Source organism: Aulonocara stuartgranti, assembly GCF_965226115.1.
Source record: "Aulonocara stuartgranti genome assembly, chromosome: 6".
NCBI classification, from domain to species: domain Eukaryota; kingdom Metazoa; phylum Chordata; class Actinopteri; order Cichliformes; family Cichlidae; genus Aulonocara; species Aulonocara stuartgranti.
The window spans coordinates 28,703,176-28,727,743 of record NC_138944.1 but is presented as its reverse complement, the minus strand read 5'-3'; the positions used below and the strand labels follow the sequence as shown (position 1 = coordinate 28,727,743).

At 38.2% G+C, this 24,568-nt stretch overlaps 1 long non-coding RNA gene across 2 annotated transcripts in view; it reads left to right on the top strand.

Annotated features, from left to right (window-relative positions):
- Positions 1-24,568, top strand: part of LOC309707646 — a 60,658-nt gene that overhangs the window by 24,220 nt on the left and 11,870 nt on the right. The window contains exon 5 of one of the 2 annotated variants that reach the window (XR_014277040.1): positions 23,571-23,691. The exons of the other annotated variant lie outside the window; for it this stretch is intronic. This is a non-coding gene — a long non-coding RNA (uncharacterized lncRNA). Of the gene's footprint in view, positions 1-23,570; positions 23,692-24,568 lie in introns of those variants that run through there. 2 annotated transcript variants of the gene reach the window in all.

Sequence of the window (24,568 nt, the reverse complement as noted above, 5' to 3'; positions counted from 1 at the left end):
AGATAACTCCTCGTTTATCTCAGCCTTGGCACCAAGCACAGATGGATGACGTGTGGAATAAAACAAGTTGGAGGTGAACAGTTTCACCCTTGACTTGTTAAAATTAAATCCATTTGCTTTAAACAGATGCCTGCGTTCCCAAAAAATATTAAAGTTGTTGATAAAATGCACTGAGTGGTCAGCACATGCTGATATAAGCCATTTATTCAGTGTAAACAACCTGCTGAATCTCTCGTCTCCTCTGACGGGCGGTACAGGTCCACTGATGAATACAGCTGCATTCAGAGAGTTTACAGTATTTAGTAATCCAGTAAAGTCCCGTTTCAGAACCTCCGACTGTTGTTTGGACACATCGTTTGACCCTGTATGCAGAACAATGTTTGTCACAGTTGGATATTCATCTGCAATTTGAAGAATTCTCTCCTTCAGGTTGTTGACCATATCCTTAGGAAAGCAGAGGACTTTAGTGTTCTTACCGCACATCCTTTGTACATCCTTTACGGCAGAGTCACCCACAATCAGAGTTTCAGGCCTAGCCTTTAGCTTTCCCTGTGGTCTTTTACTTTTCAACAGATTTTCAGACTTACTTCGCTGCTTTTAGATGGATGGTTGTCCGATATAGATCCAGGGTCCTTTGATAGTGGAGCAAATCTGTTGTGCAGTTTCACATTCAGTTGTTTTGGAGGTTTGTTGTTAACCTTCCTATTCACGGTTGTCCAGTCCTGTTTCCTCTCGTATACAGGGGTATTTAATTTTTACCTGGTAAATGACATTTTCTTGTTAAATCACAAAACAGCTACTAGTACTTCTGCTACTACTACTAAAATAATAATCATCATTATCATTATTACTATTAATAGTCTAAAAAAAATGTCACTTGTTCAGCCATCTTACAGTGAAATAGCCCTGTGCTATCTCTGTGACCACCTGTGTGTGTGTGTGTGTGTGTGTGTGTGTGTGTGTGTGAGTGAGAGAGAGAGAGATATACACAAGGTAGTATATATGTCGATGTGAAACACATCAAGGGTTCCTGCTTGTGCATTCCCATCATTCACAGCATGTAATATCTCCTCATGGGTATCGACTTAGCAATGACACAGAATTTCCATTAGCTCCCAGCAAAGACTGTTGTCAGGTTACTGTGTTGCAACTTTACTACTAGCACTAAACATGCCTCAGACTTATAAAGTGGAAGACAGTGAGATGCATTTTCTCTCTTCTCCATACAGAAGTATCATAAAATCAAATGTGTAACTGTTCCAAAGCTGGCACATTATAGTAATTGTGCTTCTTGGATCGTTTCTAAGAAGCAAAATCACATCACTGTGCATTCACTCTATTCACTCTAGCATGATGGGTAATTTCAACATTTCCGCTGATTCAGTGACGTTGAAAACAGTAACAGTCAGTCAGTAAATTCTACACAGAAATGAAGTTTTTGCTTTATCTGCTGAAACATGAAGTCTAGATCATATATATATATTATTATTAACATTATGAATGTAAATGACGGTTTTATGAAGTTATGTCACAATGCAGTTTTTAAATGTTTGTGAAAGAATGGTATATATAATTCTCTTTTCATAAAGTGTTTAGGCAGACATCTTAGTGATACTGAATTGAAATGAAAATATAAACTGTATAAATCTGTGTTAAAAATAATTGCTTTGTTTTTCTGATCTCTCTTTTGCTAACAGTGATCCTACCAGAGTACCAACCAAGAATTATCCTACTCCTTTTTCCTGAGAAGAACTTTCTATCATATCTGTAGTTTTGGTTCATTTATGGAGAAGCAAAAAGTGTTGTAAACAAAACTATTGTTTTTTTGGGTTTTTTTTGCTATGACATAGCAAAGAGCTGTGGTGGACAGAAACATGTTAGCTAACGGCATGGTTAGCTAACATGCTAATATATAATGTACGGACAAATTTACACTGGGCACACTGGGTACAGGGAAAAATTAAAAATATTAAAGAACAATTTAGGTGTTGTGTTGGTAAAACAGCTAGTTAAACTAACTACCTAATTTCGCTAAATATGCTGGTTGGATTTGTACCTGCTTAGCATAGCAGAAGATGACATTCATCAAAGCATTTATTACTAATATGCTAGATGACTTAAAAGTTTCTTCACACTACAAGACGGTCTTTGTACAAAGGACCCAGTACCAAGGTCATTTGGGGGATTCTGAAATCAGTCAATAAAACAGCTCACCTTCAGTTCACATCACCCCGCCTCTGTGTGTCTGTATTTGGGTCTTTTACATATCATTCAGATTTCCAACAGATTCTGATGCTAATTCCTTTAGACCACATGTTGGTCAGGCGGTTAGTAAGAGGAAACGTATTTGTTACAGTGATTAACTACAGAGTGCTTGTTTGCTAATGCCGTCTCTGTATCCAAACACTACACAGATTGTAACTTATCTCAGAGTAAGCTGAGCCTGCTACTCTTATCTAGGATGCTAGAAACCAGAGATTTATCAGAGGCTTAGATCAAATCTTTCATAACAGGATTTACACAAGTCCTTGAAATAGACCGGACTCAGCCAGAGTCAAACCTGCTTTCAGAGGAATTAGCAAATAGGCAATAAGCGAAAATTTAAGGGTAAGAACAGCATTGGAGATGCAAGGAAGGAGATTTTTCACTTTGGCATGTTGTCAGGGCAAGAAAGGCAAGCAGTGCTTGTCCTGTGAAATGGAAAAATAGACAACATTTAAATTTTACCAAAAGGTTAAAAAAAAAAAAAAAATTCTTTAAGGGGGTCAGCAAGGATATACAGTCGACCCCCGCCTACTCATGGTTCAGTATTCCCAGATTCACCTATTTGTTATTCAAATTATTCTCAAAAATTTGCCTATTTGCTGATTTTTTGATAAAGCATGTAAAATATTCACTAATTGTTTTCGTTTTATTGTTGTGGCTAAATACATTTCTATGCTTAAAAGATTCTTTACTACTTTTCAAATATTAATATTAATCTAAACTCAGGCAAAATATCAATAGGCAGTTAAAACATTTTTAGAGGGGCTCGCAAATCACAGCCAGTTATGATCCCTAAACCCTGTGAATATCGGGAGTCGACTCTATATTTTATTTCACTTCCTTGGGAAACTTAAACCAACTAAAACTTCTCAATACCTCTAATTGAATACCTCAACTGCTACAATTATTCTTGTACAAACATTTTCAGCTGTTTTGAATGCAAACATCGGGGTTATTAGAGTATTAAATAAAGTATTTCGTTCTTTTTCTCCCTAAAGACCTCTTTTACGTCTGTGAGAAACCAAACTGCTTGAAAATTATTACAGGAGTGACTACTACAACATTAATTGGATCTATTCTACTCTCATTGCAATTGATGTTCTGGCAAGTATGGTGTGCAGTTTTTGACATATTTGTCTTATCCTGTGGTGCAACTACACATTTTTAAGCAGTGTGTTATGTACTTTGTTTACTCACTGTTAAGTCAGCTAATGAGGAATAATGAAAAAGATTTGAGAATCTTTGATCTTTGACCCTTAAACATTGACCCTGTTGCTACTTTAATTAATGTGGTTTTGTCAATAAACAATTGACAAAACCACCAGACTGGATAACATGTTGCTATTTATCTAAACATCTAAAGTGTGACTTCTTGTTCTTGTCTTGTTGTATAACTGCCCCCTTGATTTCATAAATGTTTATCACCTTCACACAAATCATATCCCATCTACTGATCGCTGCATCTGTGTAAATCTGAAGACTTGCCAGCAGTTATAATTTGGATTATCTTTCCCAAACACATTGTGTGGTTGGTCACATATACACTTTATAAACACACCATCACCACAACAGGCTCTGATGAGCAGGATGCATTTCCTCAATGCAACCAACGGCAACTGTTTGCATTCTCATCCTCAATGCATTCATTTTCAATATGGGGGCATTGGACTGTAAGTAAATCGAGCCCAAAACAATAGTGTTCTATCCTGCCAATCCCAAAACTTGGATTTCTGTCATTAGTAGTGTTAAGTGTTATGACGTATTTCTCCCAAGATAATCAAACTTCATGGAGCAGCAATTTTATTTTTAGCACACCCTTGAATGGTCAAAAATCGCAGCAATTGAGGAATTGGTCATTTGCATTTGCAGTGCTGGAAAAAATGGGTTGAATGTTAAAATTTTATATTTGATTTGATGAGAGTGTCAGAGTTTGACTGTGTGGAAGGCACATTGAGGACCCAAGTGCAGAAATCCGGCTACAGACTTGAACTTAATTCAGTTTTATTGCTGAAGTATACAAACCTGAAGGGAGAAAACAGACAGACCACAGTACATGACTGGGGACTCAGAACGAATAACAAAACACCTGGAGACTACAAAGGAAACACAGGTGGCAAGACACAGATGAGACTAGGAATAACAAAAGCCAGAACTAATAATAAACCCAGATGCAGTAGAGAAAGCTAAACTATACAGAACTAAGTCTGAAGTCATCTTTTAAATGTAGCAGAAAGTATCACGAGTCCACAACAAACTCAAAACACTGAGATCCAGAACCATGACAGACAGAAACTTTTGTTGACCGCACAGATGTCCTACATATTTGCTTAATATGTGCATTGAAGGACATATCTTGATTAAAAACGACTCCAAGATTTCCCACAGTGTTACTGGAGGCCACAATATCTGAATTTAGAAGCGGGAAACTAGAGGTCATCCAGGTTTTTATGTCTTTAAGACATTCCTGCAGTTTAACCATTTTGTAACACTGATGTAGCGCTAATGAATTAATACAGGCTAGGGATTGAGTGTAATTTTATGGTTATTATTAATCAGAAGATTTAGGGACGCTGCTGGAGCTGATGGGCAGTAATTAATAAATACACACAACACAAAAAAATGGTTTTGCAGGTACCATGTATTTAACCAAACCCCAAAAAAGAATAACAAGAAAAGAAAAACTTAAATAATCACTCCTGCTGCAGCTATCCAATTAATCAAAAACCCAGTGAGGGTACACAAAGACAACTAAACAGATTTGTCTGGCTTATACCAAGCAACACAGGTTCTCAAAAAACAGTTCCCCCATAAACACCACATGTTAATATCAAATCCACTGATCCACACTGAAGTCCATGAGTTTAATCTGAATGTCCATGAGAGATGTCCAAGCGCTATTGTCCATAAATGAAGGGAATGGTGTGTATGATTGCGGAAATCAGTGTATTTGGAAAATGGGGACAGAGCGTTGTCTTTGATAGCTTCCTACCCAACCGGTGGAAGCGTCAATTGCAGAATGTGTCCTGCTCCTAGCCGTTCATTGGCTCGCCATCCTTTTTCATACCCCAAAAAGGTTCACCTGGCCTGCATTAAATAAACAAGGCCAATAAGAAATCACAAGAATACAAAAATGTCAGCCAGTTAAGCTAAATACATTAAGTTATTCTTGTTCCTGTGTACACAATTTATAAATAAATAACCAAACAATGTATTGGTTAAATATAATATTTCTAACCAATAAGGATTTAACTGAAAACATTTCAACTGCTACATACATACATACTATGTAGCTCCACAACATTTGTTATTCAACAACTATCAGTCAAATCAAAATCAAATTGTTTGGACCGGCAGCAGCCGATTAGCGTCAGCTGGTAGCAATACAAACAGTCAATTAAAAGTTCAAACTCACCAATTCCGTTCTGTTCAGTGCACAACAACATTATGGCTCTGGCTCACAGTAATCAGCATCTAAGTTGCATAAGTTAGTTGGTGTTAAAAAATGCATTAAAACGGGAAAAGCAAATGTTTGCCAATACACACCTGCAACAGCTCTGTCACCTGGCTTGCCTCCACGCATCTGACGGGAGGAAGCCGGGACAGGCTTACTATGACCTACATGCCATCCGATTGGCTGAGCAAAGTCATGTGGTTGGAGTCATGCATTTGTGATGCGTTCAATGGCAGGAAATAAGTGCAGGAAATTACTCTGGGTTACAATTTGGTGAGTGTTATCTGGCTTCATGGATAGATAAAGCTGGGTATCATCTGAATATAAGTAAAAATGTATGGTATGCCTTCTTATGACGCTGCCCAGGAGAAGCATGTTTAATGTAAACAGAATTGGTCCTAGCACAGAACCCTGTGGAACTCCAATATCATCCTTTTGATATGATTCAAGCTACTGCAGCACAATGCCTTTTTACCTGTAGCATGCTCTAGTCTATGTAATTAAATATTATCCTCAACAGTATTAAACACTGAACTTGTAGGACAAGCACAGAGATAAGTCTGCTGTCAGGAAAAAGGTCATTTCTAACCTTCACTAAAGCTGTTTGCGTTCTGTGATGAGCTCTGAAACCTGACTGAAACTCTTCAAATACACCATTTCTCTGCAGATGATCAGTTAGCTGTTTAACAACCACTCTTTTAAGAACAGCTGGGTCAAGTGATGGCTTTTTAAAAAAAATGGTTTAATTACTGCCAGGTTGAAGGCCTGTGGTAAATAGGCGATTAAGAGAGATAGGTTGACCATATTTGAGTCCGAAACATTAATTGATGATAGGACTTCTTTGAGCAGCCTTGTAGGAATGAGGTCTAGATGACACGCTGATGGTTTGGAGGAAGTAATTATTGAAGTAAGTCAGAAAGATCAATTAGTGAGAAAGTGTCTAAATAAATAAAAGAAGCTTTACATAATGTTATGACATAAATCACTCAGCCGACCAAGTACTCTGCCTTTCAAACGATATTCATCTTAAAATATTTTCATCTAAAGACCTATAACAAAGAATCAGTTGTTATTCCCATGATGATACTTTTCTGCAGCACTTAAAAGAGCACAGCTACAGTTAGGTTCCCTAGGATTCAACCTATTGCACTACTTTCATTTCTGACATTGTGCAGTTTCTCTTTACAAACCCCACCCGCATGCCTCCTCTTACACTCTGAGGATCTTTTAAACATAGGCTCTAAACAGACAGTTTTTCCATTGTGTTATTTGATTTGTATGTGTGGTTGCCACTTATCACCCACACACTTCTATAGTTAGACACCTTAGCTTTCACACATATAGTATTAAAACACCAATGCTTACTTCAGTGGATATCTTGTCTATAGAGATAGTCAGGTATGAGGGCAGTTCTGAGAAAGTCCTACAGTATGAATTTGTGAACTCTTTATACTGAAATTGAACTGCTTGAAATACAGGAGAAATACCGGCGATGATCATTTTGACCTCTTCACATGCATTTTTCATTTCAGTGTGACAATTAAAACCTTTTGCATTAGATGGTCAAACCTTTCAATATGTACAAGCACAGCTGCAGCAGCTGGCTCTGTAATGATTCCTGCATTGGTAAATTAGATGATAATTTTGCAGACTACGATTGCAAACTGAACCGATAGCGCTCTTCGGTATATGGCTATACCATAAATCTGTTCCCGGTTGCCAGGAGATGTTTATTGGCCAATGAAGACTTTCATTACCCACCTCTTTCCACTCCCAGATTAACATTCAGATTTTTTCATCAATGTTTTTAATGATCACTAGTTTCACTGCTGTGCAGCTGGTGCATCGCTATGACAACAGAACACTGCAGTGTTATTTATTTGTTATTTATCTGTATCATAACCATATAAGAAATTCGTTTTTATCTGATCTGATTCTGATACTTGGGAATTACTTGTTGGTTGTTCCAGACATGAAACACAAATTGCCTTTAATTGCAAATTGAATTAAATTCTCTTACATATAATTGTGTAAACGTATCTGGATGACTAACACTACCTTCTGAATAACCAAAATTAAGATTGTGTGTGTGTATGTGTGTGCGCATATCCATCTGACAGATGAATCCCAGAGAATGGAAAGCGTGCATGTGACAAGGACTGAGGTGAAGGGAGGCTCGGAGACTGATGGAAATAATTTTGGAACATGCACGGGAAACACCTCTTTTTTTAGCACCGAGCAAAGCAGAAGCATGAGCTGAATGATTCTGAGTGAGGGGAGGGAGGCTAAAGGGGGGTCGAGGGGGAAATAAATAAATAAACCTGGTATTATTTTTATCTCTGCTGCATTCATACATTCATGAATCTATATGAATTGTGCTGTTTCTGCCTTCAGCAAATCCCATCCTTGCTTTTGTTGCTGCTCGGCTTATTTGCAAACGGCAGACAAAACATCATGGTGTGGTAAAACCCTATCAGTTGTGGCAGGTTTTAGGATTGACATGCAGAGCAAAAAAAAAAAAGAAGAAGAAGGAGAAGAAAGTGTGTCCATGCTCAGAAATGTGTGGGTGTGTGTGTGTGTGGTGCGTGCCTGTGTGTGTCTGCACGCTGGCTCGTGTGCCCACATCTATGAGAGTGACAGAGTTGGTGTGCTACTCTGCTGTGAAATATCCTGAAATGGCTTGCCTTCAGGGGTTTGTGAGAGTATGAAGCAAAACGTGACTGTGTAGTCAGTGTTTCACGACTGAATGGAAAGGAGGGGGAGGGGCGTGCGCGCAAGACAGCAAAGAGACTGAATGAGCGGGCAGGTAAAGGAAGAGTGAGGAGATGAAAAGGATTCAGATATAATGTAAGAGAGGGAGAAGGAAAAAAACATATAAACTTCTCAATGAGGTGAACGAGGTGAATGACAGAGGGAAATTGCATACAAGGGAGTGGAAGCAGTGCGCTGTAGAGGCTAAGTCTGTCACGTGCAGCGCTTTTCATTTTGTCAGCCTCTGTGGCACCATTGTGACTAAAAATAGAGTGCATATAAATAGAAGTGGGTCAGATCTTTGCTATCTAAAGGACAAAGTGGTGTATTTATAAATAGCACATTTAACCATATATGCTCTTTCCCCTTTATGTCTTTATCAAAATGTCTTAACCCTCTCAAGGCAGGCGTTGCAGATTTGCAACAGTTAAAAGCTAACAACCTCAGTTTTTTTTACTCAGCAGTACCACTGCAGGTATTCTTTTGTGCATTAGCAACAAAAACTTAATTTGAGCCTGAGAGGGTTAAAAATGTGATAGTTGGATAGATAAGATTTACATGACGGATGTAGAAGATGTGCAACCTAAGGGTGAATGATACTGCACTCACAGGGAATTTTAGAGTGTAACCATTATGTCAATTTCCATCTCTATTTTTTATTCTTGGTCTCTACTGGAGTACCTTTGCATGATTCACAAAAATATCCATGTCTGTCTTAAACAAAGTCCCTCATTTCATCCACTGTTTGAAAAAAGCCCTTTCAGCTCCTCTGCCTGGAAAGACAGCTTTTCTTATTAGCTGCCCCTCACAAACAGAAGGATTGAATAGCAGGTCAGAGAGGCTGCTGAGCTAAATGACCAAATTAGGCATATCCACCCTCTTTGACATCATATAGATCCAATACCAGAAACAATCTCATAAACAAAGTGTTTAAAGGGTAAGTCACACTAGAATAAAAACAAGATTTCATGTTGTAGCTGCAGTCACCAACTAGTCACCCAGAAGTAGAGCTTGCAGCACCCTCAACCTCTGGTTAATCCCATTCAATCCCGAATCATCTGTGCACAGTCACAGTAATTTTGTTCATGTTGCAATCTGAAATTGTGGTGTTTCCTAGTGTGACTACTGCATAAAGAAGTCTGAGGCCTGAGCTGTTGGCTAACTGGAGTGACTTGCACATATGCTGACCTCTGTTATTTCAAATGCACATCTTTAATAATTAATTTAAAATGTTTGTATTTCATTCTTCTGTGAAATACTTTACACACTTTCGATACACATTTTAGTCTACTTTGCTGTGTGTGGGCCTTTGTGCTATGCAGCTATAGCTGATTGTACTGCTGCATGTCTTGGTTAGGATACAGATTTTAAATATCATATTATCATTATCCAAAGGAAGAAATAAAAGTAATATAAGCCCCTACCACCAACCATAAACACATGATAGATCCGCTTGATATTCCTTTTTATTTTTGACTTTCAAAAGTGTCACTCACTCTTTGTTTTGATGGTTAGTAACATTTAAATCTCAAAGAAAGGTAAAAATGAACTGACAATTGAATTAGGTGAAGATATACACAAAAAACATTAGAATTTTTCTCACTTAACAACAGATAACAAATAAAAAAAAAGTGGCATTTATTGTAAAGAGGCCAGTTACACCTATCAAAAGTGATGGGACACAGTTCGTGAGAATCAATTCAAATAAAATGCTCAGACAGACGTTTAGATACGGTCATTCACACGCTGGTTCATAATCCCTGTTAGCTAGTAAGTTAAATCTTTCCCATAAATCATTTGCACAAGGTAGAGTATGCTTACTGCAGTCCCAAGCACCCCATCACTCACTGTCTCCACTCACTCCTTTGGCTGTGATGCGTCTCAGCTCACAGTACTGTTCCCGTCTCAGTAGTCAAAGCTGAAAGGTAGCCTCTCTAAATCGCTCTTCGAACTCTCACTCACCAACTAGGCCAGTCCATCAGCTCTGCATGTCTCATTAAACATTTGCAGATTGGTTGCAGGCATATACCTTCGTTCCTAGTCAGCTTGCAGGCAATTTGCTTACAGCGCATCCTTACATGCCTCACTGGCTCTCATTGGACATAGACAGCAAGGGAAGCAGCTTTCAGGTCAAATGCACGAGGAGACAAACAGGCTAACACATAAACCTGTGCAGAGAAGGGAGTGAAAGTGAGAGAATAGTTTGTATAGGGGACAAGGGATGCTACACATTAGTGAACATCTCTCCACTACTAAAATAAAGCTAAAATAAAGGAAGCATTTTTATATCCAATGCAGTGGCTTCGCAAAAGATGATGACTACAGTAAATTAAAAATGAATAAATAAGTAAATTAAAAAATATATCTTTAATAACTAGATATACACATAGACTTAATTGTATCCCTTTATTTAAACAATAAAAATAAAAAATAAATGAGAAAAGTAAAAGTTAAATACTATGGTATGTACAGATGGTATGTACATATGTATATATTTGGGATTAAGCGACTAGTCGTGTAGCCAACTAATCGATGTTCTTGTCACTAGTCATTATCAGACTTACTAGTCATTTAATCGAATTGTTAAAATTTTAATTGATGCCTGATGCCAGTAAATTATTTTCTCTGAAATGTTAAGCAGCCATCTGCCACCAGATGGCTTGTTGAAAAACGCCATAACTCTGTTAATCTAGGTCTCATCTTTTTGTTAACACTGTTGGCATGCGTTGGCGGACACAAGCTTTGATAATGCACGGAACAATGCGTCAGACTTTTCAGTTGCAATTTGTTCGTTTTATGGATGCCAACTGGTCATATTTTAGTAATTGACAAAGATATTATGTAGTAGATTTCATATCATATTTAACATCGGTTTATTTTGCATGTTTCTTCTTCGTTGTCTGTCTGGAGTATAACGTGTAATGTTGATAATGTAAGATGAAAGGTGTGGCACAGTTAAGTGGCATAATTCGTGAATGTGATAAACGGTTTAAAGGTTTTTGACATTTTCCATTAAATAGCTCTCAAATGTAACTTAATAGCTGAGTGTCTCTTAGTTTTAGACTAGTCGGTTAAGCTAATTCTTTTTCCACAGATAGGTGACCAAGAAAGCAGCAGTTTCCTAGAGTTTCTTAAGTGCTGCACTTCAGCTGTTTTAATCTTGTCTTATTTCCCAAGTGGTCCCTGGTGTATGACTGTCATTCTTCCGATTTCTTTGTATTTTGTAAAGTCTGCGAACAGAGATGGATCTGGTAATTCTCACTAATCTCTGAAGCAGTGTTTGGTTTCATTTCTCACCTGTTATTCTTGATTTAGCTCACAATTATGCAGTCCAATCTGTTGCTGATCTTTATGGGTCTGTCTGTGTGCCTTCTGTTCAATATGTCCTAACTGTGGAGGATGGGAGTTTGTTGATCTAACTAATAGAGTGACCTTCACTGTGCAAACAAATAATTGTTGACCTTTCCACTGAGCTCACTTGTCTTTACAAGTTTTTTTGGGGAACCAGCTCCAAGGTAACTGAGAATGGATGCATAAAGTCAGTTCCACACAGAGCAAGTCTAGTTTGTTTTATTAATGATGGATATGTTGTACTTACTTTGACAGCTAGCACTTTTAATCACATCATTTCATGTTGCCATCTAAAATGTTATATTTATGTTTTCTATAAGGATTATCATGTATTTTTAGTGAAAAACATTTTTATTACTAGTAAAACATATTGAACTTCTGGAGTTTGCTTTTAAAATTGTACAGTTTTTTGCCTTATACTGTATCCCTGCTATGTTTGCACATGTTTCAATAAATCACTATCCGATTATAAAGAAATGAGGGGTGTTTTGAGACAGTTGCACACTATTTAACCTATTCTTTGATCTCAGCCAAAGACCTCGACAGAGTTCTAATCCATTTGCAAGCCTGGTGCTTAGATTTGTCCACCCTAGCTGGAAAACTCAAAAATCTGTTTTATTTCTTGATATCTATCGTCTAGCTGAGCCCTACACAGAGTTCCTGTCTGGTTTCTCAGACTTTTTATCGGATTTAGCGCTGAGCTCAGATAAAATCCTTATTGTGGGGGATTTTAACATCCATGTAGATGCTAAAAAATGACAGCGTCACCGCACCATTTAATCCTTTATTCTTAACGGGCTTTTTCCAAAATGTAAAAGAACCCACCCACCACTTTAATCACACTCTAGAGCTTGTTCTTATGGCATAGAAACTGAACATTTACCAGTGTTTCCAGGATCTTTTTGTCTGATCATTTACTAATAACATTTACATTTACAATAATTGATTACACAGCAGTGGGGAACGGATTTCATCACAGCAGATGTCTTTCTGAAAGAGCTGTAACTAAGTTTAAGAATATAATTCATCCACTATTATCTTTTTCAATGCCCTGTGTCAACATAAAGTACAAAGCAGCTACCTGAATGCTACTCCCACAGAGGTCAATTATCTTGTTAATAATTTTACTTCTTCAGTCTTTCTCTCTAATTGATCTTTCAAAGATATCTTCAATAATTACTTCCTCCAAACCATTAGCATGTCATCTGGACCCCATTCCTACAAGGCTGCTCAAAGAACTCCTACCATTATTTAATGTTTCAAACTTCTACTCTCACGTACAAGGTCTTGTATGTGACAGTGGACAGTGGACTTTAGTGACCTTTTTCACTCACTATGTGTTTACACACCACTCGCCATTTAATTATTGGTTATTATTCAACTCTGGCTCTCTTCGACAGCATGTCTTTGTCCTGTCTTCATCTGCTTATCCACAACTGGTGGCAGCAGATGGCTGCACGTCCCTGGTTCTGCTGGACGCTTCTTCCTGTTAAAAGGGAATTTTTCCTTCCCACTGTTGCCAGAGCACTTGCTCATAAGGAGTCGTGTGATTGTTGAGTTTGTCTTTGTATTATTCTAGGGTCTTTACCTTATTAAAAACCACCTTAAGTGTCTTTAGTCTTAAGCATCTGACATTACTGTTGATGCTGCACCAACAACAGGATCCACTAATCCTGTTGTTCACGAGTGATTTATGATCACTCGTGAACAATACCCTAAGATACTCGGGTTGCATGGAGGGTTGTCCACTGTTTTCCAGCAGAGAATGATCACATAAGCTTTTCCAGGGCGGATGAGCAGTGTGACACTTGGATAATTGGAGCATGCCCTCTGATCTTCCTTTTAAAGATGAAAACCATCCGTCCAGTCTGCTATTCTGCTCACACTGTTCTTGACCTCTATGCAACATTGAAGATGTGTTTCATCCAAGACAGCCCCACAATGTTCAGCACTTTTAGTATTTCAGGGCAAACTTCATCCCTTGTGCCGTGCTGCTGAGAAGCTTCTTAAGTATCTCAGAGACCCGAAAGGGGAAAGGATATAGATGAAGCTTTCCCCTAAGGCTTTAAACTGTGCTTTCTCCTCAGAGAACAGTGGTGACATTCAGGAGTTCCTAAAAGGACTGTCGCATGGCTTAAATAGATTCTCAAGCAGGGTCAGCAGTTTCCAGTCCTGCTTAACAGAGCCTGTGCAAAGATATTCTTTCTCTTTATGATCGTGTGTATTTAGCAAGGAGGGCAAAAATGACAAATAGAGCCACGTGATCATTGTCTTTGAAGTACAGAGGTGTTGAGTTAATCCAAGGCCTCTTTCTCAACATCTACATTATTCTGAAAGCATCAGAGACCTTGAGTTTAATAAGCATGTTTTGACATTGTTCCTCTGGAGACATTGCCCCAAAACATCTAAATGACCACTTTTTTCTACCATCTGTCAGGAGGACAAAGTAAAATACTGCCTGACAGAATTTCCAGAAATGTGGTGGAGAGGTGGAGGATGACATTAGAATTAACAAATACATTTCAGGTGCTACTGACTTCCTTTAAATTTGTGTGATGGGACACTCTTGGTAGAGAATAGTGATGTCTGAGATTACGTCCCTGTTAAATCAGTGACAAAAAAAAATTCTTGGCAGTAAGATGACTGTGAAGTAGAGCCATATAGTTTTACTGGCCAGACACATAAAAACCGTACTTTGAATTCTGCTATCAAGTTAATTGACCTCTACCTGTGTGTCACCTTTAGATGCAGTGGAACTTTTTTAGAGTAGATAAGTGGGAAATGAGCTTTCTAATGTTTAACTTTATAAAGGGGTCTTCTTCTTCTTCTTCTTATTATTATTATTATTATTGTTCAAAGTTGTGCTTTCCTTTACATTCTTCTTAATAAAGTTGAACTCAGTCACTCAATTAACCAACCAGCATAATGGCAACTCACCCAGCCAGTGTTCCCAAGCACAATGCTTTCACCACTCTAATACACCAAAAATACAGTAAAACAAGAAACAATGTGTCCAAACACATATAAGTTCCCTATGCCTACTAGGAAAAAGCAGCCCCTACCAAAGGTCGTCTGGACTGTATCATATGCCAGACAAAGAAACAGTCAAAGATAAAAGCACTATAGTTCTCTACATGGAAAGTGTTTATGCTAACAGTTGTTTCTTTTAGTTTTTTTTTTAGGTGATAGAACAATATGAGTCTTACTCATGATTTCATGGTAAGGGCATCTACAAATACTGTGTACTTTGTTTGTACTGCATCAACTAGTTCACAATAGTGATGTGCGGATCGATCCTGAAATATCGATTCCTCCGATACCAATCATTTATGTTCTAGAATCGATTCTCACATTAAAATATCGATATTTTAGTAATTTAGGGTAAATTTGTAGTTTATCATTAATAGAAACACAGTGGAAAGAAACTATAACATTCGGATTGTCTACATTCAAAGGAACTACTTCCTCTTCCACCTTTCACAGTCATTTGAGAAATAGGCTGTCTGTCTCGCAGGCCCTTGGCGTGCACACTCACAACAATGACTGAGCGTAATTGGAGTCATGTGCGAACCTATTTTACCTCCACAAAAACAGAGACGTGGTTTGCGATGCATGTGGAAAAAAGGTGAGGTGTTGTGGCCACACTAGGGAGACATTCAAAAAGGCTGTTGGGGGGGGGATAAATACATTTTACAGTGTTTATTTATCGGATAAAATACGTTAAATGTCCGGAAACAGCGGGGGTGTCCAAATTCAGAGGCTGCTTCCACCTGAGGACCCGGCCTTCGCGGTCTAAAGAAAGCCGGGTAGTACGTCATGAGCTCCCTCGGTGGAGTGAAACTGCCGTCTGCTCCTTGCTATCTAAAATATAACCGGGCGCTGGCGCAAACTCTCCACCGTCTCACACTTCTGTTTAATCAGTTTGAAGTTTATTCAGCTGTGTGAAAACCCCGAGGAACCCTCCTGAGGGATTAATAAAGTTAAATTTCATTTAATCTAATCTAATAACTTTAATCTCAGCCAAACTGATTTACTCACCAACAAATAAAACACTGAAAAAGCCAAACAATAACATTTTTAAGTTATCAAAGTGACTTATATATCATGTTAGCGAGCAGCGAGACTGCGGGGTTTGAAAACAATGTGTCGATGGGCTCAGATATTTGAAGTTTACACGGCTACATTCTCACCTGAAAATATGTTAAAAGTTTTTTTGCGACCCAGAAAGAGAAATAAGAGTAATATTGAAACTAAGCAGCTGCCGTCATTGTTGGAAACAAGTACTCTGATGTCCTGTAATCGTTATGATGCTATAATTTGAGATACAATAAATAAAATAAGTTTTAGTACAAAGTATCGGTATCGGATCAGTATCGTCGATACCACCCTGAATATTACTTGGTATCAGATCGGAAAGGAAATCAGTGGTATCGCACATCACTAGTTCACAAGTCTTCCAGCTGTAACAGCTGTGTAGATGATCTGTATGTTTCGATACAACCCGTGGAAGTGTATGTGTCTGCAGGGGATATGCCACAGATAAACTTAAAGTCATTACTGAAAGGTAGATACTTAACACTCCATGGTAAGGCAATGCTACAGCAAATGCGTGTTAAGAGATAGCAAAATATTTGTTACCGGGGGAAAAAAGAACTTTAAGTTCAGAGGGTTCAAAGTTGTCATATCAAGTCTCTGTAGTTTAATGATATTGCCTTTTTTTTTTATATCACCTAATTATGGGCACTACATCGCTTTATTTCTTACGAGTAAACACATGTATTTTTGTGGCACTTGCTGATGACTGATTCAGTCTCATAACTGCAACAGAGGACATAACAATAAAATGTACCATAACAGATGACAGCTGCTACATTTTATGTGTAAAATATCTCAGCGGTGCAACAAAGTGGTGAAATTCTCTATTTATGGAAATGTCAGAGCAGTAGCCCTAACTCTTGAGCCCATTTTTGGGAGCTGTATGTCAGTTAAACGATGTGCTGCTAAAAGTCCTGGTACACCTGCTTCCACTTCTGCTTTTGTAATCACCTTTAACATAGAGCTTAGTTTTATTTTATAAGGAGAAAAATCATAATCAATCAATAAAAAATTCTAATTTAACTATGCCTTAATCATTTTTTTAATTTATTGAAAGGGGAGTTTATTCATTTATTTCATCCATTATCTTCTTCATATAAACATATAAACATGAACTTCTTTTTATTATTTTTTCCTCTTTCCGTCAGTGAAAATGCAAAATAACTTCAAAAACTGACTTCAAGTTTCTCTGTCCTCCTGCTTCATATCAAACGCACAAATGCATTTTCCTTAGTAATCTGGTACCATTTAAGGGGGAATAAACAGGCTTGCTAACAGTATAAAAAATAATGTCAATAAGCATTATTATGATAAAGAAATAATCAACCAAACACATATATCCTTCCTTAAGTTAGTTGTAAGTTACACGTTACACCACTGGTTCTCATAAGCTGGAGAGGCAATGGCGTGTCACAAATTTAGAGGATCATCATTTAGCCTGGAGAAATAGTTTGTTGCTTTATAAGAAAGCCCTCCACAAAGCCAGAACATCTTACTATTCGTCACTGATTGAAGAAAATAAGAACAACCCCAGGTTTCTCTTCAGCACTGTATGGCTGACAAAAGTCAGAGCTCTATTGAGCCAACCATCCCTTTAACGTTAACTAGTGATGACTTCATGAACTTCTTCACAAATAAAATTTTAATCATTAGAGAAAAAATTACCAATAATCATCCCACAGATGTAATATTATCTACAGCTACTCTTAGTACCATTGATGTTAAGTTAGACTCTTTTTCTCTAATTGATCTTTCTGAGTTAACTTCAATAATTACTTCCTCCAAACCATCAACGTGTCTTTTAGACCCCATTTCTACAAAACTGCTCAAAGAAGTCCTGCCATTAATTAATTCTTTGATCTTAAATATGATCAACCTATCTCTAATGATCGGCTATGTACCACAGGCCTTCAAGCTAGCTGTAGTTAAACCTTTACTCAAAAAGCCATCTCTAGACCCAGCAGTCTTAGCTAATTATAGGCCAATCTCCAACCTTCCTTTCATATCAAAAATCCTTGAAAGAGTAGTTGTCAAACAGCTAACAGATCATCTGCAGGGGAATGGTTTATTTGAAGAGTTTCAGTCAGGTTTCAGAGCTCATCACAGCACAGAAACAGCTTTAGTGAAGGTTACAAATGATCTTCTTATGGCCTCGGACAGTGGACTCATCTCTGTGCTTGTCCTGCTAGACCTTAGTGCAGCATTCGATACTGTCGACCATAATATCCTATTAGAGCGATTAGAACATGCTGTAGGTATTACAGGTACTGCGCTGCAGTGGTTTGTATCATATCTATCTAATAGACTCCAATTTGTGCATGTAAATGGAGAGTCCTCTTCACACACTGAGGTTAATTATGGAGTTCCACAGGGTTCAGTGCTAGGACCAATTCTGTTTACATTATACATGCTTCCCTTAGGCAGCATCATTAGAAGACATAGCATACATTTTCACTGCTATGCAGATGACACCCAGCTCTATCTGTCCATGAAGCCAGATAACACACACTAATTAGTTAAACTGCAGGAATGTCTTAAAGACATAAAGACCTGGATGGCCGCTAACTTTCTGCTTCTTAATTCAGATAAAACTGAGGTTATTGTACTCGGCCCTGAAAATCTTAGAAATATGGTATCTAACCAGATTCTTACTCTGGATGGCATTACCTTGGCCTCCAGTCATGCTGTGAGGAACCTTGGAGTCATTTTTGACCAGGACATGTCCTTCAATGCACATATTAAACAAATAAGTAAGACTGCTTTTTTCCATTTGCGCAACATCTCTAAAGTTAGAAATATCCTGTCTCAGAGTGACGCTGAAAAACTAGTTCATGCATTTATTACTTCCAGGCTGGACTACTGTAATTCATTATTATCAGGATGTCCAAAAAACTCACTGAAAAGCCTTCAGCTAATCCAAAATGCTGCAGCAAGAGTCCTGACAGGGACTAGAAAGAGAGAGCATATTTCTCCTGTTTTGGCTTCCTTTCATTGGCTTCCTGTTAAATCTAGAATTGAATTCAAAATCCTGCTCCTCACATACAAGGTCTTAAATAATCAGGCCCCATCTTATCTCAATGACCTTGTAGTACCATATCACCCTATTAGAGCACTTCGCTCTTGCTCTGCAGGCCTACTTGTTGTTCCTAGAGTATTTAAAAGTAGAATGGGAGGGAGAGCCTTCAGTTTTCAGGCCCCTCTTCTGTGGAACCAGCTTCCAGTTTGGATTCGGGAGACAGACACTATCTCTACTTTCAAGATTAGGCTTAAAACTTTCCTTTTTGCTAGAGCATATAGTTAGGGCTGGACCAGGTGACCCCGAATCCTCCCTTAGTTATGCTGCAATAGACGTAGGCTGCCAGGGGATTCCCATGATGCATTGAGTTTTTCCTTTCCAGTCACCTTTCTCACTCACTATGTATTAATAGACCTCTCTGCATTGAATCATATCTGTTATTAACCTCTGTCTCTCTTCCACAGCATGTCTTTGTCCTGTTTTTTATCTCTCACCCCAACCGGTCGTAGCAGATGGCCCCGCCCCTCCCTGAGCCTGGTTCTGCCGGAGGTTTCTTCCTGTTAAAAGGGAGTTTTTCCTTCCCACTGTCACCAAAGTGCTTGCTCATAGGGGGTCATATGATTGTTGGGTTTTCTCTGTATCTATTATTGTACGATCTACTGTACAATATAAAGCGCCTTGAGGCGACTGTTGTTGTGATTTGGCGCTATATAAATAAAATTGAATTGAATTGAACTGAATCACTGGTTCTGAAAATAAAATAAGACAGCTGTTAGTTTTGTGATTTTATCATCACAAACCTGAAAGCAGATGACTAAATATACTAAACTATCAATATTACTCCTCAGTGCACTCTTAGTTCTGCTGTTTATTTCAGCCACACATTTAGAGGTCTGAAACTCTAAACGTAAGCATTAAAGGTTAAAGGTGTGCATGGCTCTGCCTGTGGTCCATAGCCAAAAAAAAAATAAATGTTTGAATGACTTCAGAGTAGACTGAGACCAAACATATTAAAATTAGACATTTTCTGCATTACCATCGAAATCTGAATACATTTAGATGTAACAAACAGTTTGTGCTGCTGTAACTTTATTAACTGGACCTTATTCAGCTCTACAAGTTGCATATATAAATCACTTTGCATCAGCAGAATATATATTGCACTTAAAGAACACTGTAACAAAAATAATCTGTTAAAGCTTGGAGCTTTCAGATGACTTTAAATCAAAACTCTGAACATAAGCTGGTCCAGACCACGTCATGTGTTCACCATAGGTTACCATGGTAAGCTAACAGGTAAAAACTGAGCCACCACCATGATTTTGTATTGCTTTTGTATAGGTATAGGTTTAGACTGCCGTGTCTTACACATCATTTTATGCAGTGTAAACAAATAGAGTGTGTCGGTGTGTAAGTAAAACTGAACTAGGAGTAAAATACTATAGCCAAAGTAGATGCAAGCAAGTTAAAGATTGGTACAATGAATACCTAAAATTACAGTGAGGGGCTGTTTTTAAACATATTCCTAAGTGTTAAAGAAATGTGTGGCATTAAGCTGTGGTTTAGCTCAGCTGCAGGAGGAGAGATGGGGTCGAGTGGTTCAGGGAGCACTGCCAGGTGAAGGTGATTGGCACAGCTGGTGTATATCTGCTAATCAGTCTCTCTTATTTATGCAGCAACATTCTGGGGCCTGGAGAGAGAGATGCACACGCACAAAATGTGTGCTTTTGTTTAATTAGCATCAGTCTTCTTGGCTGTGTTCATAACTGTAAGACGACAGACCTGCTCAGGGATGGGCAAGATGGATTTAGAAAAGCTAGAGCAGGTATATACTGATCATGTATATACAGTCACTTCCATTATATGTGAGAAATATAGGTAGGCAGGCCTACATTTGCTTCTCATATAAAGAAGACATTTGAGTTCACTTTTGGGAAACTTCTGCTTTATAGACTGGTAAATTCAGGTGTTGATAGATGTACTGGAAGTTGTATTATGCCGTTAAATCTCTTTATCGGGTACCTGTTACCTGTTCTGGGTAATAAATAAAGAGGACGGTGTCCCGAACAGTATGATGTGAAGCATGAAGGTGTTTTGTGTCTTCTGTTAACAATTTGATGATGATTTAAGTCATCAAGTACAAGATTCTAGTTTACGTGTTTAAGCTGATGATCAGATAATTGAACATTTTCTACTAAACCTACTATGGAGAAGATCAGTCATGTCTGACTTTAGTTTAGCTGTGATGTCCTACACTGATTAGCATAAATATCCCATCTTGAAGAGCACATGACATTTAAAGAAGCGCTCAGTTTTCTATGTGCACAGTTACGGTACGTTCAGGAACATTACCATTTGTTTAATGCCATGCCAGAGGAGGACAGGCGTTGTTTGTTGTGTGAGCTAGTTGAAGTGATATTCATATTTCCTTCTACAATCCTGTCTACAAGGACATACGGCATGCACTTTCTAAATCTCCTCATTCTTTGAGATTAGATTCAGTTAGATACATTTTCTGTAGCAAACATTATTTGGCAAAGTTGGGGAACAAAGTCGAAAGAAATAAAATCCCCTTTAATTTTGTAAGAAAATGTAATGCAATGAAACACTTAACTGAATCATGAAGAAATAAAACATAGCTTCAGATCAATGTAGAAGATAGTACCAAACAGTGTAAAATGATACAGTAAGCTCCAAGGATCAAATCATGTGTAACGCTGCAATGCATTCCTTTATATATAATTACTATATATATTTTAAGTTACTATATATAAAACCCATTTTTAGTCCAAAGATCTCATCACCGTATGGTGCGCAGTTGTTGTTGATCTTAATGCCAGAGGAGGTTTTGAGTCAGCAGAGTGTTGGAGACACTACGCACCTCTTTAAGTGGTCTACTGCTTTGAGTTGCCGTGGCTCCTGAAATGCTTTCACTTTGCAATAATACCACTTACAGTTGGTCCTGGAATATCAAGGAGGGAAGAAATTTCACGAGGTGACATTTTACAGCACCACACTAAAATTTTGTGAGGTTTTTGGAAGACACGGATGTTTGAAAATGCAGACTGCATGGCTGGGTGATGACTTCATATACCTGCAGTGATGGGACTGAAAACACCTGAATTCACAGATAAAGGTGTGGCCTAATACTTTTGTTTCTTTTTTGATGTAATGTATTGATGATGGAAAATTTTCTGATGGAGCAGACGATCTAGCTACCAATCATGCAGATCCCAGCTGAAATGACTTACTTTTGTGGTTTTTCTTCATGGCTATAAATTTGAAGAAGCTGAAGAGGAGGAGTTTGGAGAAGAGTTTGTTAAAACTGCATTTGACATATTTACACCGACAAGATTTCTCAGATAAAAGTGTTAAGATTGTAATTAAAAAATGCTAATATATTGAAATGTGACTATTGGTACCAAAAACGTGATTTTACTTGCAGGCTGGTGAGTCTGTGAAGTGTCACCATTGCTTACATGGAAATAGAAATTTCACCAGTGGACATATGTACATACATAATGGCATCATGCAGAGATGAAGTACAAATGTACCAGTGACTATTCTTCCGACAGGGTGCATTGTGCTCCGTTATTGTTTTCACATTAACAACTCACAGAAGCGCCTGCTTGCGTTTACACATTTGTTCATGTGCATGCTGCAGTGAAGTGAGATTGTTATACAAAAAACATGAGCACGGAGGAATAAATGTTCACATGGAGATTGCATGTGATGTATGCCTAGGGCAGACTGAGCGTCAGACACACAACTCCAACTCCGACTGCGCTGCCTAATGTGGAACAGAAGCAATCATCTCCTCGTTGACAGTGTGCCCGTGGACGTGAGCGCCCATTATCAATGAATGTGAACATTGCACGGATGCATGAGCGTGCCTGCTATGGCAACATGTGAATGAGAACATGAATGAATTGCTTCTAAAGTGCTTTTCGAAGGCCATGTGTGAGAGATACACATATTGACGGGGCCGGGTTATGTTAAAAAGTATAAATTGTTATACTTTGTTCATTGGTTCAAAGGTACCCCACACTTCTTTTTTGTTTGCTTGTTTGTTCTGGTGTATTTTTCATTTGAACTGTTATTCTGCCAGAGTACTCATATTTACAAGATGGCATTGAACGCCCCATTGGTGTGTCAGGAAAACTCTTTTGTACGTATGTTCCTTGAAGGGGATTGGAGTCATTCTTTTTCCACCGCAGCAAAGGGCTAGGAGTTGGAGAGGAACTGCTGTATGTTTTTGTTATCGATCTGATTGTGAAATAAAGCATATGCAGTGAGAAAGTAACTCCCGGAGTCATCCCTGCCTTAAAGCTGCAACACATGCATAACTTTTCTTTTAATATTTATTATTTTGTTGAACATAATCGTCACTTTACTACACTTTTTTTTTCTTTAAAGAAATTGTCTTTAAAAGAAAGTTTGTGTGAATGTTATTTGCCTGCTGCAGTACACCTGTGATCTCCACTGTGTGGGCAAAATGAGTCGGCCAGTCAAAATGTCCTGATCTGTGACCTGCCCTTTAGTGTGGTTTTATCTCTGAGGGATTTGATGTTGTGAATTGGGTTGTGTAATGTCACTGCATCCCCACCTTTCGCTGTCCCTGCATCCACTACCTTTCTCTAGACGAAGAAGATGGATCTGTTGTTCTCTGCTGGTCTGCTGTTCCTCCCTGGGCTTGCCCCAAGCCTGTTCTATCTGAAATGGTTCAGAGGTGTATGCATGTCTGTCTAGCCTGGTTTACAGCATGCCAGATGCATCAATTTTCACTGTCTGGTAGGACGATGCTGGCTTGATTGACTCGTTCACTACAGTGATTAACGGCTTAGAGCCTGCCCTTTAGTAGCTAAGAACCGGTCTTCCTGTAAATACATGTGTGTCGTGAAAGACAGTGCATCTATTTGTTATGCAGTCTCCATCAGAGGACATGCTGGTGAAACAGAGGGATGATTTCACACTTCAATACTAGCTATATACAGAGAAGCAGACCCTGGCATTGTGCACTTGCAGCTGAAAGTTGAGGCACCAATCAGATTTGATTTATCCCCACCATTCATCCCCAGTGACTGCAGGGATTATACAAATATCAATGCATAGCACTGCAGAAGAGTTTCAACTTAAAATAAAACATTTAATATATTTGGGTTGTGTTTACTAGTTACAAATTCTCTTTCTGAATGTGTGAAGCAACATTTTGTAAACCTGTCAGGGCTGTATCTGTCTATCACCCTCCTTTGACTCGAGCCTGGCGAAGAAGGTATTTTTACTCGTATTTAAGTTTAAATAAAAGTGAAACAAGGGTTGGTGTTTTTGGCAACAAAAACACATCATTTGGGCTTTAGTGTGCGTATATAATTTTTTATTTGGATTATATATAGACTCATAGTTATACATCTTATGTGTATAGCTATAAGAAAACACAGCATTGGGTGTTGTTATAAGGTAACTAATATTCCAACATTGTCTGTTGATTGTTTAAAACCACATTCAGTGAGTCTTTATTTAATGATATACCCTGTATTAAATGTACTTTATTTTAAACATGAATGTGTTTATATGCGGCAATTAGTTCAAAGAATGGAAACTGAATATTCAAGATTTATTCAAGGATTTTCAGTATTAGT